This window comes from Trachurus japonicus, chromosome 15, assembly GCF_045865225.1.
Source record: "Trachurus japonicus isolate A0001 chromosome 15, Traja_1.0".
Lineage (NCBI taxonomy): Eukaryota > Metazoa > Chordata > Actinopteri > Carangiformes > Carangidae > Trachurus > Trachurus japonicus.
The window spans coordinates 30,215,354-30,232,958 of NC_140921.1; the positions used below are offsets into that span (position 1 = coordinate 30,215,354).

The window sequence follows — 17,605 nt, forward strand, 5'->3', positions numbered from 1 at the left end:
GTCATTTTTAAATAGGGTAGGTGAAATAAGCCTCAGCTTCAGCCTACACCTTTTCGATGCTATTTCCAATTAGATGCCTTAACTGCATGTTTCCACATGTTTTATTAACAAGGACCGAAATGAGTGAGCGAGTTCTGACTTTAAACCCAGAATTCACACTTCAGAATTTTCTTTTTTGTAAAAAAGAATCTCCTAGACTGTCTCTGGGGATTTTTTTTCTCAAAGAAACAAACAAAACAAAAAACAAAAAACCTTTCTTCTCAGAATTCTGAGAAAAAAGTCAGAACTCACTTTTTTTTCCCACAGCGACCCTAATCCTCTTCCGTACTAACAGCCTCAGCTTCCTATATTAAAAATATAGCCTGTTTTAAATATTCCTCTTGGATATTTTTGTTCTGTGACACCATGTATTCAGTGTCCTGACCTTATTTGTGAACGAAGGTGAGCAGAAACACAAACAGTAGATCCAACACAGACTGAGGTCGCTGTCTGTTTTGTCTCTGTGGAAATAGATTGATAATGACAAATAGCAGGCCGATCCAACAGGGATCCTCTCTGCTGTCACTCAGCACCATTCAAAAGACCCCATCCCCTGCCTCCGTCCACCACACATTGTTTCCCAGCAGAAGAAAAGAGAAGAAAACTACAACACTCATGATCCTTTGATTGGAGTGGCAGGTTGGAATTAGCAGCCTAGGTATGCACAGTGAATGCCGCGCATGTGGAGAGGTGTGGGAGTGGTGAAAGGAGAGGGGAGGAGCGCTGTGGGAGAGGCTGAGGGGCTGTGTTTGCCTGTTAGGAGCTGTGTAGAGGGTGGGGTGGTGGCCAGGGGTGTTGGTGGTAGGGGGGCTTCTGGAGTCTGGGGGCTTAGCGCTCTCCTACAGGGTTGATGGACAGGGGGGAGGGCCCACCTTTTACAAACACAGAGGTAGTTACTGACAAATGCTGCTGGCTGGAGGAGAGGACTGGAGATGGAGACACAGACACTGATGCATTACCACCAAGGAGGGGGGAGGAGGGAAAGGGTCTCCTTCACAGACACAGACTGAAGAGACTGAAGAGACTGAAGAGACTGATGATGAATATTGTAATATTCAGAAGAAGACAAGGTTACCATGATGCCAGACTGCTTGTCTTCACACAGACGAGTCAGACTGCTCTGTTGTAATGTAGCTCATGGATCAGCCTGATGCAAGTCACACAAATAAAGACTCATGTTTAGGTTGATACATCAGACACCTTACATCAGGATAATTCATCTTGAATGCAACATTAGTCTGGTTCAGGAAGACTGTGGACCTTCATGATATTCACATTTATTGAGATGCACCTGTATGTTGCAAAGCACATTGAGTTTGCTTTGTGCATTAAATGTGCTTTAAATAAAGTTTGATTTGATTTGAATTTCCCAAGTAAAATGTAACTGTTGAATCCTTCCAAAAGTGTGGCAAGTTACAAGGAACAGAAACACATTGCCCAGGTACAAACCTGCTCTCAACAGATTACGTTTTTTTTTTTTTTTAATATCCTTCAGAATATTATTGAATATTATCATTGAATTGTTTTATCCATAGCAGGACAGTGTTTATGTGTATTTCCTCTAAACAGATTGAATCACTTCGTCCCTCTTCAGGCTATAGAAGACAAACTGACATCACGGCTAACAATACATTTAGCAGATAGACCAGATGTCCTGCTGTAAATGTGCAGGAGTATAAGAAAATTCCAGAGATACTTTCAGAGACTGACTGTATGTATATACAAACCAGAAACCACATATATGTTGACCCCGAGGTTAACTCGCTGCCTGTAAACCACAGCCCAGGGAAGGAAGCTATTAGCTGCAGCTGCGGCGGAGCAGAGGTTAGGAAGCCGTCAGAAGCCGACACCAGGCCGAGCCCCGACTGCTCAAACAAGACATCCAGCACCGCCGGCCTGTCGTCACCTCACACCCCGTCTCCTCTGTGTGTGTGCAAACTCAACTGTGAGTTCTCAATAAATCAGAACATCATGGAAAAGTTCATTTATTTCATTAACTCTGCTTAACAATGTCATCGTCTATGTCTATATTTTGTTATTAACATTTTTATACCCGACACTCTAACATCTGCCCAGGGACCACAGATGAAAAAAAGCCTCTCTGGCCAACTCTGGCACATTTTACTAAAAATGTTTATTGATGTGCAGTGTCCTTATCAAATAAAATAATAATAATAACAATAATAAAAAATGGTAACACTTAACTTGAATAGGTATTCATCAGATTGACATAACACTGTCATAACCATGACATAACAGCTGTCATAAACATCAATGAATACTTATGACAGCTGTGGTTAAGTGTCATTCGGTAAGTTATGTCACTTTTGATGCAAAGTTGACATTGTTTGAGATGTTTTTGTTATGAGAACTTGACATTAAGACAATTTAAACTGTCATAGCAGACCTAATTGCCAAACTTTAAAAATTATGTCAAGTTCTCATAACAAAAACATCTCAAATAATGTCAACTTTGCACCAAAAGTGACATAACTTACCGAATGACACTTAACCACAGCTGTCATAAGTATTCATTGATGTTTATGACAGCTGTTATGTCATGGTTATGACAGTTGAATACCTATTCAAGTAAAGTGTTACCAAAAAAATTTATTACAGACTGAAATAAATAATATAGACTAAAATATATATAAATATTTCATGTCTATATATCTTTTAATTGTAACTATTTTGGCTTACAGTACATATAATGAAAACCTCCAAATTCAGTAAATCAAACACATTTGAATATAGTGTAAAAGTTCACTATTGTAACCTAATGATGTCACACTGTAATCAGCTGATCAACTCAAAACACCTGCAAAGGTTTCCTGGGCCTTTAAATGCTGCGTTCAGGACACCTCGGAAAAAAAACGAGCAAAAACAATTTGGAAAATGAGCTGAATCACATCACGCTGACTGAGCACCATGATTGTGATGATGATGATGATGAATTTCCTCATCGGAATATAAAATGTTGTTCCAGCTATTATAGCGGTGACACACTTTTTGGGGACACAGTTGGTTGAGCGTGACATTTGGAAACTTGAGGCATCACCTGGAGCCAGAGCCAGCACAGAGAGAGCTGGAGAGACGACTCTAGCCACCAATAAGAACCGATTCTCTGTGAAACCATTTTGATTTCAATCCCAAACTCATAAACTTTAAGGCAGTGAGGATGAGAAGTCCTTAAAGTCGGCTCAGGAAAAACGACAGTCCACTGCAGAGAGCTGACGGGACACGAGGGACGGAGAGCGGCCGAGGTCCCGGGGGCCGAGCCAGAGCAGTGATGCAACATTTAACGGCCACCGAGGCGCTGTGAACCAGATAACCAATCATAATAATGTGTGATTTGCTTGACGCACGCATGAACCGGTGCCTGAAATCTCTCAAATCTCCTCAAAAAAACAAAAACAAAAGCTTCATTGTGAACAGATCTGGCCTTGGAGGTGCTGTGGAAAAGTTAGCTCTCATATTTTTTGACATCTGGAGTTATTAATATGTAATAGAGCCGGCAGAGCCTGTAATAACAGATCGTGTACAGTCTGAAGGGAGACAGGACTGTTACATAAACGTCCACGCAGCCGTCCAGACAGAACCAGACAGAGCTGTGACTGAGGGACGCTGCTGGCATCAACACACACATGTGCTGCCAAGGGATGAGTGGTGATGGGATGTCTATGTGTATATGTGTGTGTGCGTGTGTGTCGAGGGGTTAAAGGGATAGTTCACCCAAAATTCAAATTTCACTCATTATCTCCTCCCCCTCATGTGGACTAAGGGCTGGGAGAAGTTTCAGAGTCCTCCGTGGCTTCTCTGAGTTACAGGGGGTCTCGGCGTAGCAGTGCATGTCCATATAACGGTTGCAAATGGATACCAACTGTCTTCGTAACAAAAAGACACACCAAAAAACATCCAAATACCTCCATGCTGCTCGTATGTAATGTCCGTCTTGTATTGAAAAAAATTAAGTAAGTCTATTTTTCAAGCTTGTTTGTAGCGGAAAGCTCCTCTTCCTGGTTCGTCAAATTTGGACGAACCAGGAAGAGGAGCTTCGAGAAGCTTCCGCTACAAAACAAGCTTGAAATACAGACTTATTTAATTTTTTTCGGGACAATTTCGCATTTCGGGGCTTCAATACAAGACGGACATTACATACGAGCAGAATGGAGGTATTTGGATGTTTTTTGGTGTGTCTTTTTGTTACAAAGACAGTTGGTATCCATTTGCAACCATTACATGGATATGCAGTACTGCACGGAGCCCCGCTGTAAGAGAAGCCACGGAGGACTCTGAAACTTCTCCCAGCCCTTAGTGCACATGAGGGTGAGTAGATAATGAGTGAAATTTCAATTTTGGGTGAACTATCCCTTTAAAAGGGTGGCAGGACAGGACAGAGCTGGTGGACGGGGAGGCGTGGGGGGGGTTGAGGACGTCTAAGTGAGGCATAGAGGCAGCTGTCAGGCCTGTTAAGCAGCGCGGCCCATTGGCAGACCCCCAGTAATTAGTGTTGGGTAAACTCATTTATGGCCCAAATGGGTCGGGCTGCAGGGCCGGGACCAGGATGCGTGGTGGCTGACCTCTGACCAGTTGACACAGGATACAATAGGGTTACGGTCACACTCACTATCTGGACCCTATTACTCTCCATTACTCACATTACTCACCCCTCACTGGGCTGTGCTGCTGCTGGCGGAGGCAGGGTGGGGAGGGGGGGCACCGGCCCATACAATGAAACAACCACTACCCCCTTGTCTCCCCCAGCTCTCTCACCCCCTTCTGAAGCGCCAACCAGGCCTGATCTGGGGTCAGAGCTTGCACTGATATTATAGCTGCTAAGGTCAGAGCCTCTCTCGCCTAATGTGGGGCAGATGTCTCACACATACATACACACACACACACACACACACACACACACACACACACACACCCACAGAGCCATATCTCTGACCAAACAGAGTCAGCCCCCCCCCCCCCCCCCCCATCATTAGCAGCATGCTGGGCCTCCGCTGCCGTTTGGGTAACCCCATCAGCTGGCTGTATCATCTAAAGGCCGATGTGGCAGGGTCACACAAACTGACTGAGTCCTCAGTGGGAACACACACACACACACACACCCATACACACAGATATGAAAAAACACATCTACACACATTCACAACAGTCTCTCATGCGTGCAAACACACATTCAGAAGGATAGAGATGGGCAACAACAACACACACACACACACACACACACAAAGTGTGAGAGTCCCTGCTGGGAGTTGAGTCCAACAGTACCAACATTGTTAGCTCCAAATCAACACTCTGACCGCACAGGGAGCTCCACGCTTTCCCAAGACCACCACAACACACAACTACACAACCACACACTGACAACACACAACTACACTAACAACACACTGACAACACACAACGACACACCACCAACACACTGACAACACACAACTACACACCACCAACACACTGACAACACACAACTACACAGTGACAACAAAACTACACACCAACAACACACCAAAACACACCAACAAAGTAACAACACACAAACAATACACCAACACATATGTCAAGAACACACCGACAACACACCAACAGTACACTAAAACACACAAACAACACGCCAACAACACGGCATGCCGACAACACGCTGATAACACACCAACAACACACCAATGACACGCCAACAACCCGCTGACAACGCACCAACAACGGCGGCACGGTGGCACAGTGGTTAGCACTGTTGCCTCACAGCAAGAAGGTCCCGGGTTCCAATCCCTGGCCGCCCAGGGCCTTTCTGTGTGGAGTTTGCATGTTCTCCCTGTGTCTGCGTGGGTTTCCTCCGGGTGCTCCGGTTTCCCCCACCACTAAAAACATGTCGGCTAGGTTGATCCTCCAGTCAGTGTCCCTGACCAAAGGCACTGGCTCATAATCTGGAGTTGGTCCCCGGGCGCTGCACCGCGGCTGCCCACTGCTCCTCAGGGATGGGTTAAATGCAGAGAAAGAATTTCACTGTACTAGCTGTATATGTGACTAATAAAGTACCTTTACTTTACTTTAACTCAGTGATGCTCTTTTTTTTGAGGCCATGTTTTTTTTAAAGGGACATATTATGGAAATATCACTTTTTAAGGCTCTTTAACAGATATTTGGGTTTTTATTTTGCCTTCTGGCCAAAATGTGAATTGACAAATACATCTATAATGTGCAGACCCCTACCTGGTAGCAGTAGAAGGGGCGGGGCAAGCAGTGGCTCATTTGCATTTAAAGGGACAGACACTGAAAGCAGCCGTTGTGAACAGGGCTGTTTTGAGAGGATGAAAAGAGCTGTGATGTTTGATCCTTGGGGGATTTTGACCGAGTCATGTCACAGACATGTCTTTAACACACCTGGGGACTGTTTTAATTTGTGGAAAGGGGACAGAATACGTCTCCTTTAAAACTCTCAGGCTCTCTGTCAGTTGATACCATTAGTTTCATTACCACACAATCCTGTGGAATTCCACCTGTTGGAGCCTTTGTTGCCCAGGGAAGGAGGGATGGATCTGAAGGAGGGTTTGAAATGGGACAGCCTGTGACTCACTCTGACAGCAAATGCAGCTCCTGGATCAGGACACATTTCTTGATAACAAAACACTAATGCACCAGCTCCTATCATGAACCAGTTCAGACCAAGGAAATATAAATACTGAATTTTGCACCACAAAAAAAAAAATCACTTTAAACTGAGGCAACAGTTCCCATGACAACTCTCAACAGTGATGTCTGTGGACTAAAGTCCAAAAGCCACAATATGACTGTAACTACAAAAGTTACATTTATTTTGTAGCCTGTTATTAAGAGTTGTGACAGTTGAGGCTGTAATGACAGTTTATGAGGAGGAGTGTGTATCGGCGTTAGGTGAGTTTGTCTCCCTGAAGGAAAATAATTAATTATTATACAGAATTATTAAGATTAAAGCAGAAGTAAGTGGTCCGGTCGTTTTCGCTAATGCTGCGTTCCAGACAGGCTTTTGAAATCGTAAATTACAGCTTCAAGTCACAACTTACGACTTTGTAGCGTTCCAGGCAACCCACTCGTGTTTTTCCGACCTGTTTTACCTGTGAAAGTCACTATAACGGCCACTCGTAACTTCTGACCTGTGAACTCGTACCAGATCGAACTGGTACCACTTCACGGTTGGAAAAATACGAGTTTCCTTGAACGCACCATAACAGTCCTCGTCGCTACGTCACCACATTCACGGCGTCCCTTGGCTGCACACACAGCCCTGCATGCCGTTCTCTCTCCTCATTGGATAAAAACTGTAGGATATGATAAATGTTTTCTCCTGGGCTCAGAGCAGAGTGACTGACAGACCCGTGTTTCAGACCAAACACTCTATAGAAGTGATTGCTGTCGGAAGATATAACTATTTAAGACTTATATTAACACAAATATATCACTTACTTCTGCTTTAATGAGTAAAACAATTTAAATAGAATGAGTAGAGTAAGAAAGTAACAAACTGTGGCAGTCAGTCTGTTTTCTATGTAATGTGAATAATTATAATATAATAGTATATTTGCATCCAGTCTGTGGTCAGGAGCGCAGGACGACTGAGTTCTGTACTAAATCCTTCTGTCAGTGACGGGTCCAGGATCCAGCTCCAGCCCCTCCTCCCTCCGCTCCGCTCTGCTCTAGCTGCTCCATCACCGTCACCCACAACAACAACAACACACTCTCACTCACTAAACTCACACCTGACCCAGAGTCAGGGAGCCACTTGTATACCGTGTGATTAGTAACAGTAAGTGGCACACCGAGTGTAAATAGTGGTGTCATTTGGTGAACTACATGAGATTTAACAGTTCATTTTGACAGTTAATTACCACATGAGTGAGCTGTTCATTCTCATCAGCCTGTTGCTGATACACTTCGTTTAGAAAACACTGATTACAGTATACTAGAGACAATATATATATATATATATACTATAAAAAAGAAGCTTTAAAAATGACTCATTTGCGACGACCTGCACTTGCACCAATTTGAATTTGAATATTTATATGAGCCATGTCTGTTTGTTTTGCTATGTGCGATCTTGTTTTATCTGTTGAAATGTAATTATATACATATATGAAGAGTTCATTTGCAAAAGCAGATAACTCCGTTTAAAAAAAATTCTAGAATCTTGATTTTTTATTTACATAAGGTGATATCAGTCAAACCAAAGTTGAGTGACTTTGAGATGTAACAAAACAGACATATCTCAAAAAAATAAAGTTTTATTGAAAACAACACTATGCAAAGAATAATTACAAAGCCTCAGGTCATTTTTTTCAAAATGGCACTTATCTGTAAAAAGACTCATTTAAATATGTTGAGAAGTATAATTGTTATATGGCTTTTTGTCCAGAAAAACTGCAGCTCCTGTGTTTACTTCAATTTATTCATAGGGTCTATTTGTTTTCTATTTTATGTAAGATCCATGTGGCCAATGACGTGTTTCAAAAAAGTATCTGGTTTAAGGGCTTAAAAATTACATTTAGTTTTAAAATTATATTGTAGATGAAACCTGAGTGATAAATGATTTAAATCACCTTTCATGATCAGTGACACTGTTTAGTATATTTTAGAATTTGACAATTTTACACAAGTCTTCTATTGAGATGAATTTATACAAACACAAAAACTTCTCTCTGAATATTCAGCGTCTGAGCCGAGGACCAATTCCGTATAAATGTGAGTGAACAGCCGTCGTCCTCCGCTCTGGGAATGTGGAGGCATTTGGCTCTGGACTCCAGGGGCGGTTTAGCTTTGCTTTGCCCTGTCACCCCCTCACTGCTCACCCCCCCCACCCCTCCACCCCTAACTCCCGTCAGAAAGAGGGTTGTTAATTTGTTGCGCTTGACCCCAGGCTTTGTGTCTGACGTGTATCTAGTTTGTAAAAAGTGCTTTTATCTGCTTTCTAAATATGTCTGAGCTCAAAGGGTTATGATGCTTTTATATCGGTCAGGGAGGGAGACAATGGCCAGAGGGTGCAAGTGCTGATCCCCGCTGACACACACACACACACACACACACACACACACACACACACACACACACACACACACACACACACACACACACACACACACACACACACACACACACACACACACACACACACACACACACACACACACACACACACACACACACACACACACACACACACACACACACACACACACACACACACACAATCTCTCTCCCTCTCTTTCACTCCCAGCCTCCTCCCTCGCTCTCTCTGGTCTTTTCTTATACACTGATATGCATGGGCAAACATATGCATGCACACAAACATGCACTTTCTCTCACAAATTCACACTGCTATGCATGAACACACACACACACACACACACACACACACACATACACACGCCTGGACCCAGTCCCCCCCCCGTCCCCCCTTGTGGCCCTTTTGGCTTGTGTTTGTGTCTCCAGTGTGGAGGGTCACCAGGACATTCCTCAGCCGGCCCCTCGGCTCTGTTCAGCCGCCTGGAACCGGCCGGCCGGGGTCCCAACACAACACAACACAACACAACACAACCGTCCCCGCTGGACGCACACATCAGACGCACAACGGCGCGCTATACAGTTAGCTGGCTGATTCTTCTGGAGTCATGTTTGGTCTCAGCGACACCTTTTTAAACAACGGTGCCTGTAGATGAGCGATGCCACCGTGCTGAGACGCAGTCTGACTCCTGATCCTGCATGTAGCGATGACATCTTCTGTTAGTGTTGATGTGTATCTGTGACAAATCTGTTCAACGTCAGAATATCTGCACATTATTCAGACTCTATATCAGTGTTAAACTGTTAAAGGTTGTGTTACTGTTTACACTCTCACTCAACCTGGTCCAGGTTACAGACCCAGTAAAAAAAAAACTCTGGTCTGGTTCAGATAGAAAATGTTCTGTGACTCCACATACAAGCTCTTTATTTATGTTTAACCAAAAAGCTACAGACAGGACTGAAGCATGAACTACTGGTCATATCAGAGCAAGTGGACAAAAAGAAAGAAAGAAGAGAAACTGTGGTCTGATGGTTCTACTGAGGATCCAGTTTCCACTTTAAACCTGGATTAACTGACCTCAGACTGACAAAACCTAACTTCTACACTTTGAATCATCTAAATTTGTACCATAAGATGCTTTTACTGCACTGGGCTGATGGTATCAGTAGAATTAATTCACTTCAAATGTCAAAATTGGAAGTGATAAGATTTCAAATTCACATAAGAACTAAATTACATAGATTTTTATTTAGATGCTCCATGAATTTATAAGAGAAGGTGCTTCTTCTTAGTCAGAATGATGCACTGACATGTATCTGAATCTGCTGCAAATGATTCACATTGACATGACATTATGACCCATCAAGACTTGTGATTGTGTTCTATAAAATATTATGATATGACTTTCTTGTAACTATTTCATTTAGATTATCATTAATACAGATCAGCGTTTATTTACTATATCATTTATTGTATTTTATGAGTATTTACATTTTTTGAAGTCCAGTATTGGGGTGATAAAATGATTTTGCACTTTTAAAGACATAATCTGTAAAATTTTTGACATTTGACTTGATTCTGTTAAATGTCAAATTAATTACTTATTAAGGAAAATGAATAAAAAAACTAAGTAAATGAGTAAATCTTACGTCATTAATAATATGGTTGATGAATGAATGTATCCTGACTAATAGATGACTTGTTACAGACCTTCATCAGGAGGCGATACACTCCACTGCACTGCTATTTCTCCATGAGGACCAGGACACAGCACAACTATGTGGAGTTTGTGCCTTTCAACAAGCAGTTCAATAAAGAAACACACAAAGACCAATTGAAACAATGAAAATGTGAAAACAGCCTCAATAATTTGGTGACATGTTGGTGGGAATGGGTGAAAGGAGAGTGTGTGTGTAGCCGCCGGGGTCGGCGAGGAGCGCGACTGACAAGTTTTAAATTGGGATCCACTAGAAGCAGAGCTTCAGTGATCACAGAGCTTTCTGCTGCTAAAATGTGGTGGGAGTGACGCTCATTAGGATAATGTGCTGTATGAATAACACTGCCGCCACTACACAGCACACACTCCCACGCTGTTGGGGCTCCACGCTGCCTGGATCAATCCACACATGCTCGCCTAAATAGTCTGAGTATAACTTCTCTTTCAGTGTGTAAAACCTGGCTCAACTAAATATACACATAGAATACATAGGTAGAAGGTAACCAATCAGCTGCAGCTTCAACAAACTCAACATCATGAACAAAGAATCAAAAGAATGAAAAAAAGATAACATCGTCAAAAATGAATACGATTACTTTTATTCTGTAAATACAATTGTTATGATATATGGTCACACTTTACCCACAGTCTTTCCAAACATGGGAAACCAATTATCTTTAAAATCCAGTTAACATGCTATATAACATAACTGTAGGCAGATCTGAGGATGTTGAAGTGTTGATTGTATTGTATTTTAAAAAATCTAAATACCTCAGAAGACATGTCTAATATTATTAGAGCTGTTTTATTATTGTAACATACTATAATGAACATACAAATCTGCTTAAATTATATATTAAAATATAAATATTCTATAAAAAACTGTGTCTGATCAGACTCACACTCTGCACCCAGAGTTCCAAACTGAAGTTAGAATCCCTAAATTCAACCTCAACCGGTACAAACATTCATTTCTGCCTGTGTCAACTTAACTCCTCAACAGTACCATAGGCTATTAGGTGCTGTGCAATATGGAGACTGTCATTTTTGTGCCACACATAGGCTGTGGGGGTTGTACAATATGTGATTTTATAAATATTATACGATATATGAATTTTGTGGATCATGCAATACGTAGCTATGTGGGGAGGGTTGGGGAGGTCATCATGTGTCAGCAAGTGTGTATGTGTATGACAGCACATGTTATTCTGATGTAGTTTTCTGTGGAACTGCCGACCGACACAGTCCAAAATCAATTTAAAAGTATTTGAATTGAACTGAATCTAATAACCTGTTAGTGACAATTTTTTATTTTTTCTTTCGTCTCGCCTGTGTAACCTTCTGTTTCATAATTTTATATATGTGAGATTAAACAGTTATTCGTGTTTATATTTAAAGCAGAAGTAAGCGATCCGGTCGTTTTGGCTAATGCTGCGTTCCAGGCCGGCTTTTGAAATCGTAAATTACAGCTTCATGTCACAACTTACGACTTTGTAGCGTTCCAGGCAACCCACTCGTGTTTTTCCAACCTGTTTTACCTGTGAAAGTCACTATAACGGCCACTCGTAACTTCTGACCCGTGAACTCGTACCAGATCGAACTGGTACCACTTCACAGGTCGGAAAAACACAAGTTACGAGCTGCCTTGAACGCACCATAACAGTCCTCGTCCCTACGTCACCACATTCACGGCGTCCCTTGGCTGCACACACAGCCCAGCATGCCGTTCTCTCTCCTCATTGGATAAAAACTGTAGGATACGATAAATGTTTTCTCCTGGGCTCAGAGGAGAGCAGAGTGACTGACAGACCCGTGTTTCAGACCAAACACTCTATGTAAGTGATTGCTGTCGGAAGATATAACTATTTAAGACTTATATTAACACAAATATATCACTTACTTCTGCTTTAAATCAGAGCTGCAGCTTTAATTTAAAAGGTTCTTAAAGCAGATATCAGTGGAATGTTTTTGTCAATATAAGTCCTAAATAGTCCTATTTTCCGTCAGCAATCACTTACATGAAGTATTTCAGCCTAAACACGAGTCTCTCCGTCACTCTGCTCTGCTGTAACCCGAGGAGAAAATTTTCCTTGTGGGATACAAGTGTTATCCAATGAGGGGAGAGAACGGCATGAAGGGCTGTGTGTGCAGCCAAGGGATGCGCGTGAATGTGGTGACGTAGCACGAGGACCAATTGATGCCTGACAAGGGCGGGGGCTGCTAACTCATGGTGCGTTCAAGGAAACTCGTACTTTGTGTTTTTCCTTCCTGTGAAGTCATACCAGTTCGATCTGGTACGAGTTCACGGGTCGGAAGTTACGAGTGGCCGTTATAGGGAACTTTCACAGACAACAGGACGGTAAAAACACGAGCTACGGGTTACCTGGAACGCTACCAAGTCGTAGTTGTGACTTGAAGCTGTAACTTACGGTTTCAAAAGCCTGCCTTGAACACAGCATTAGCCGAAACGGCCGTGCCGATGATATCTGCTTTAAATTTCCATTTTTTTTTCCATTTTCCAATTCAAAGTAAAAACCCAAACATTCATCAACAAATTGATTGATAATGACAAATGTGTTATAGTTTGTCCACATTTGTATTGAATTTAGAGTTAAACAAGCAGGTTAACTATTCAAACTCTGGAGGGTTTTTACTCTATAAAATCCACTTACACTTTAATACGTTAAAGACAAACACACCTCTACCATAGTTGTTGTGAACGTGTGGAAACACACTTGGACAATTGTTTGTCTGACATCAGGCAAAGTGTGTCAGAGCAGATCTGTGTAAACCTGAGACCTGAGAACACCTGTATGAGGCCGGCATGTAATGAGAGGTCTTTATGTTCCGTGTGTGTGTGTGTGTGTGTGTGCATATATGTGTGTGTGTCTTTATGTGTGTTGTAGTATCTGGCAGTGTGTCTGCAAGGTGTGTCTCTCTTCAAGGGAATGTCTGCCTGTAGTGCGTGTCTGCATGAAGCTATCTGTGTGTGTGAGGAATGTAAGGTGTGTGTATGTGTGTGTATGTGTGTGTGTGTAATGAGGGGGTTCAGAGGGAGCTGTGATTATTCTGGCCTCCTGTGGTGCGGGTCCTCTGGCTCTGTGGGCCCCAGGGAAAGCGCCCTGTATTTAGCGTGTGGGAACGCACATTCTGCCCCCTTATCGCTGCATTGTTGCAGCCTCGCTCTTTTCTTCTCTTTTTTTAACTAATTGAATTCTTGACTCCTGAGCCACAGGGACGGCTCGGGAGAGACCAAAGAGAAAAAAGACATGAATTTCGGGGTTTTTTTTTCTTGCGGTTGAGTGGGGCAGAGCAGTGGGGGTGAAATTGGAGTGTGTGAGGTTGGGTGGTGGTGGCGGCGGCGGCGGTGGTGGTGGTGGTGCAGTCAGCTCTGGCTGGCTGGGTGGCTGCTGTGGCGTCACCCTGTACTTTCATATGGGAGGTCAAAGGTCGCCCCCCCCCCCCCTCACCCCCCCGCGGTGGTGAGAAAGTGGCGAATTGGGGATGGTTTATCCAACAATCATGTTCTTCTTTTGGAAACTTTCAAAAGCGCTTTTGGCCCCTGCAACATCTTTGTAGTTGTGCTTGAGGAATTCTAGACAAAACAATTCTCACCCCTCCCTGTTCTCACCTCTCTTCAGGGTAGCTTCTCCCTTCACTGGCTTCTGCCCCCCCCCCCCCTTCTCTACACTACTGGTCAGTGTAGCATACCCCCGATGCCGACCCCCCTTCCTCCTCCTCCCCAGCTTCATGTCAGGATACCCACCTAGTCTGGCAGGAAATTGGCACCAATGTGCAAACATTACAGGCTCTGTGCTGCTTGGCACGAGCGGCGGTGAAGTCCAACTACCAGCCGAGTTCCTGCCGTCTGATTTCTCACACACAGACGAGAGGTGAACACACGTTCACGGGACAGAAGCTGTTTAGAGAATTATTGCAGGTGGGCTTATTAATATCTGTGGTACAGGTGGGACAGTGGGTTGTCAATGTCCCCTCACTGGCTTGGCTTTTTCGTCCTGTCAAAGTGTCCACGGGCAAGACTTATTTTTAAACTGTTAAAGGGATAGTTCATAATTTTGGCAAATTGACCCATTTCCATAATCCCTATAGTTTTAGGAGTAGGTTCGTTACCTTTAATTGTCGGTGTAAGCTATTTTTTAGAATGGAGGAGCAGAGCCGCGAGCTGCTCAGAGCTACGCTATGGAAGCTCATGGGATTTCTTGGTTTCCCTCATAAAACTCATCAAATACACAATCCAACAACTCCAAAAAGCTCTGGTGGACAAGTTGTGACCTGCACATTCACCACGCTATGAGATAATAATGGAACGTTACTAAAAATAGCTTGCACAGACAATTAAAGGTAATAAACCTACTCCTAAAACTACTGGGATTATGGCAATGGGCCAATTTGCCAAAATGTTGAACTACCCCTTTTAAGTTACATGGCACTATAGCTCAATTTGGAGGATGCATTTGAAAGCCGATTATGTCACAGCGCCATGGGAAGGCCTTCTCTTGCCTGTTCCAGGAGGACACACCACACCTGTCCTTCATGACTTTCCGTACTGCAAGATTCTTTGCGTGCTGTGAATTATTAGTCACCTAACATGCTAACTGTTTGCAATGTTGAGGCAGCTCAGCGCAATAGCCATTGTAGCCCAGCTTTGGAACCAGCTTTGAGGCGTGATCGCCCGCCGAGCAGGGCTCTGCTGGAAGCATAGCCTGAGGCGAGGTGTCGAGGAGCCGTTGGAAGTGTAAAAAAGCTGCCAATTTCAAATGTGTTTGCGTTGATTGAGTTCAGACACAGTCAGGAAATGTTCCAAAGGCTAGACCATCCCAGCTACCAGCGGTTAACGTGACTGTCGGAGGTGCTTCCGAAGCCGTAACAGTTGGCTTCTGACTGCAGTGGGAAAGGGCCGACCCGCATCAGATGGCTCTGCAATCCACATGGGTTTTTATTGGCTCGCCTCCGAATGGCTCGCAGTGGGAGCGTTACACCCAGGTTAACCCCGCTATTTTATGTGACGCCGCGACTCGTACAAGATGCTTTTGCTCAACCAACATGGCACAGCACCGGCAAGACGGTGAAACAAGAGAGCAACTCATGATCAGTGGGGAAGAGGAGGTTCAGTGGAAATGGGAAGAACACTGACCACTGTTGTGTATGTAGTAGAGATGCGCGGATAGGCAATTATTTCATCCGCAACCGCATCACAAAAATCGTCATCCACCCACCATCCACCTGGACCAACGTTTTTTCAAAACCACACCCGCCCGCCATCCGCCCGTTGTTGTTGGAAAATATTTAACTATGTATATATTTTTCCTAATTGGTTCAACCGCAACCCGCCCGAATCTAATTCAAATATTTTTTTTCGTCATGTCATCCGCCCAACCCGCGGTTTATCCGCGGACTCCGCGGATGTGCCCGCAAACCGTGCATCTCTAGGTAGATGCTGTATAAACACTTAGTGACAGGTAATTATTTTAAAGTGTGTAGTAAGTCTGTATTGATGGCAACCAAGGGGGGAGTTGTGGATTCTACAAGTGAAGACCACTTTCGCGTTCAAAAAGCTGCAGTACCCCGGCGGCCTCTGGGGGCTGGCTCCAGAAGGGAGCAACTCCAATTGAGCCCCATGTTAAAATAGCCGACTTTACAGCTTCAAAAAATATATTTACAGCCTGGTACATTTCATCTTTTTGGTCTCAACCGTTTCTACCCCTGCACACACTCTGAGGGAGGAACTTTTTTACTGTTATTAGGTTTAAAATTCTCACCAATTAGGGCGCGGAAACGTTGAGTGACAGGTCCGGAGATCGCTGCTTCGAGGCCGTTCGAGGCCAGTGGGCGGGTTCTCGGCCGGTAAATCCAACATGGCGCTGTTCAGGCCGCCATATTTGAGTCACAAAAACGACTCCCCAAAACCAATGGGTGACGTCACGGATGCTACGTCCATATTTTTTACAGTCTATGATGGCAACGCACATATGCACAGCGATGGGGGTGGATGGCCAGCTGGAGATCAGACCTGGGGTTTTTTGGCCAGTTGGAATCCGTCCTATGCCGATTGTGAGCGGGTCGACCCACGGTTAGAAAATCTGCGTCAACCCACTAACTTTAGTGGGAAAGCGGCACATGTAGGCTTTGTCCTCTTAAGGATGCAGCCCCTGCGTTGGGACACAGCTTATGGAAGGGAAGACCATTTAGCATTCAGTGTTACTCAGTTAAGCCCCTTCTCCTCTGGTCAAAATCCCTCTATAAGCCCCAATAACATCAGGTTGGGGTCGGCAATGAAAAAGGGTTCAGTCACTCAAACCTGGGTCTGGTGACTCAGCTACAGTTGACACGGGCATTTATCAGCCCCGATGTAGACTTTTTGCCCTAACCCTGCTGTGATGTCTGTCAGACAGCAGACTGCTGCGCCGTCACACAGAGGGGGGGGGGGGGGGGGGGGGCGATGTAAACTAGGAAAGTTCATGGTTCAGTATGATTCAATGTCATAACTAATACATCTGTGGCAGCATCGCTGTGACATAGGCTGTAATTTACACTATAACTCCTTGCGCTGGCCATAAATCCAACGATCGTTAATTTAAAAAAGAAACTGCCATGGTGTAAGATTTGGTATCATTCATGGTAATTTGAGGCTTGGTAACTACCACCCTCTGGCTGACTGGGCCGTGTTTAAGTGAAAAAATGTTTATGTTTGTTCCAGTGTTTTACTTTTAGTATTTTATCTTGGTACCATACTGACATTACACATCCTGTTTCAGTTTTCATATTACATCATACTTTTTTGTTTT

The 17,605-nt window shown here is 43.7% G+C and overlaps 1 protein-coding gene across 1 annotated transcript in view; it reads right to left on the reverse strand.

Moving 5' to 3' along the window:
• fbxw4 (F-box and WD repeat domain containing 4) overlaps positions 1 to 17,605 on the reverse strand; it is a 65,024-nt gene that overhangs the window by 30,845 nt on the left and 16,574 nt on the right. The window lies entirely within an intron of this gene.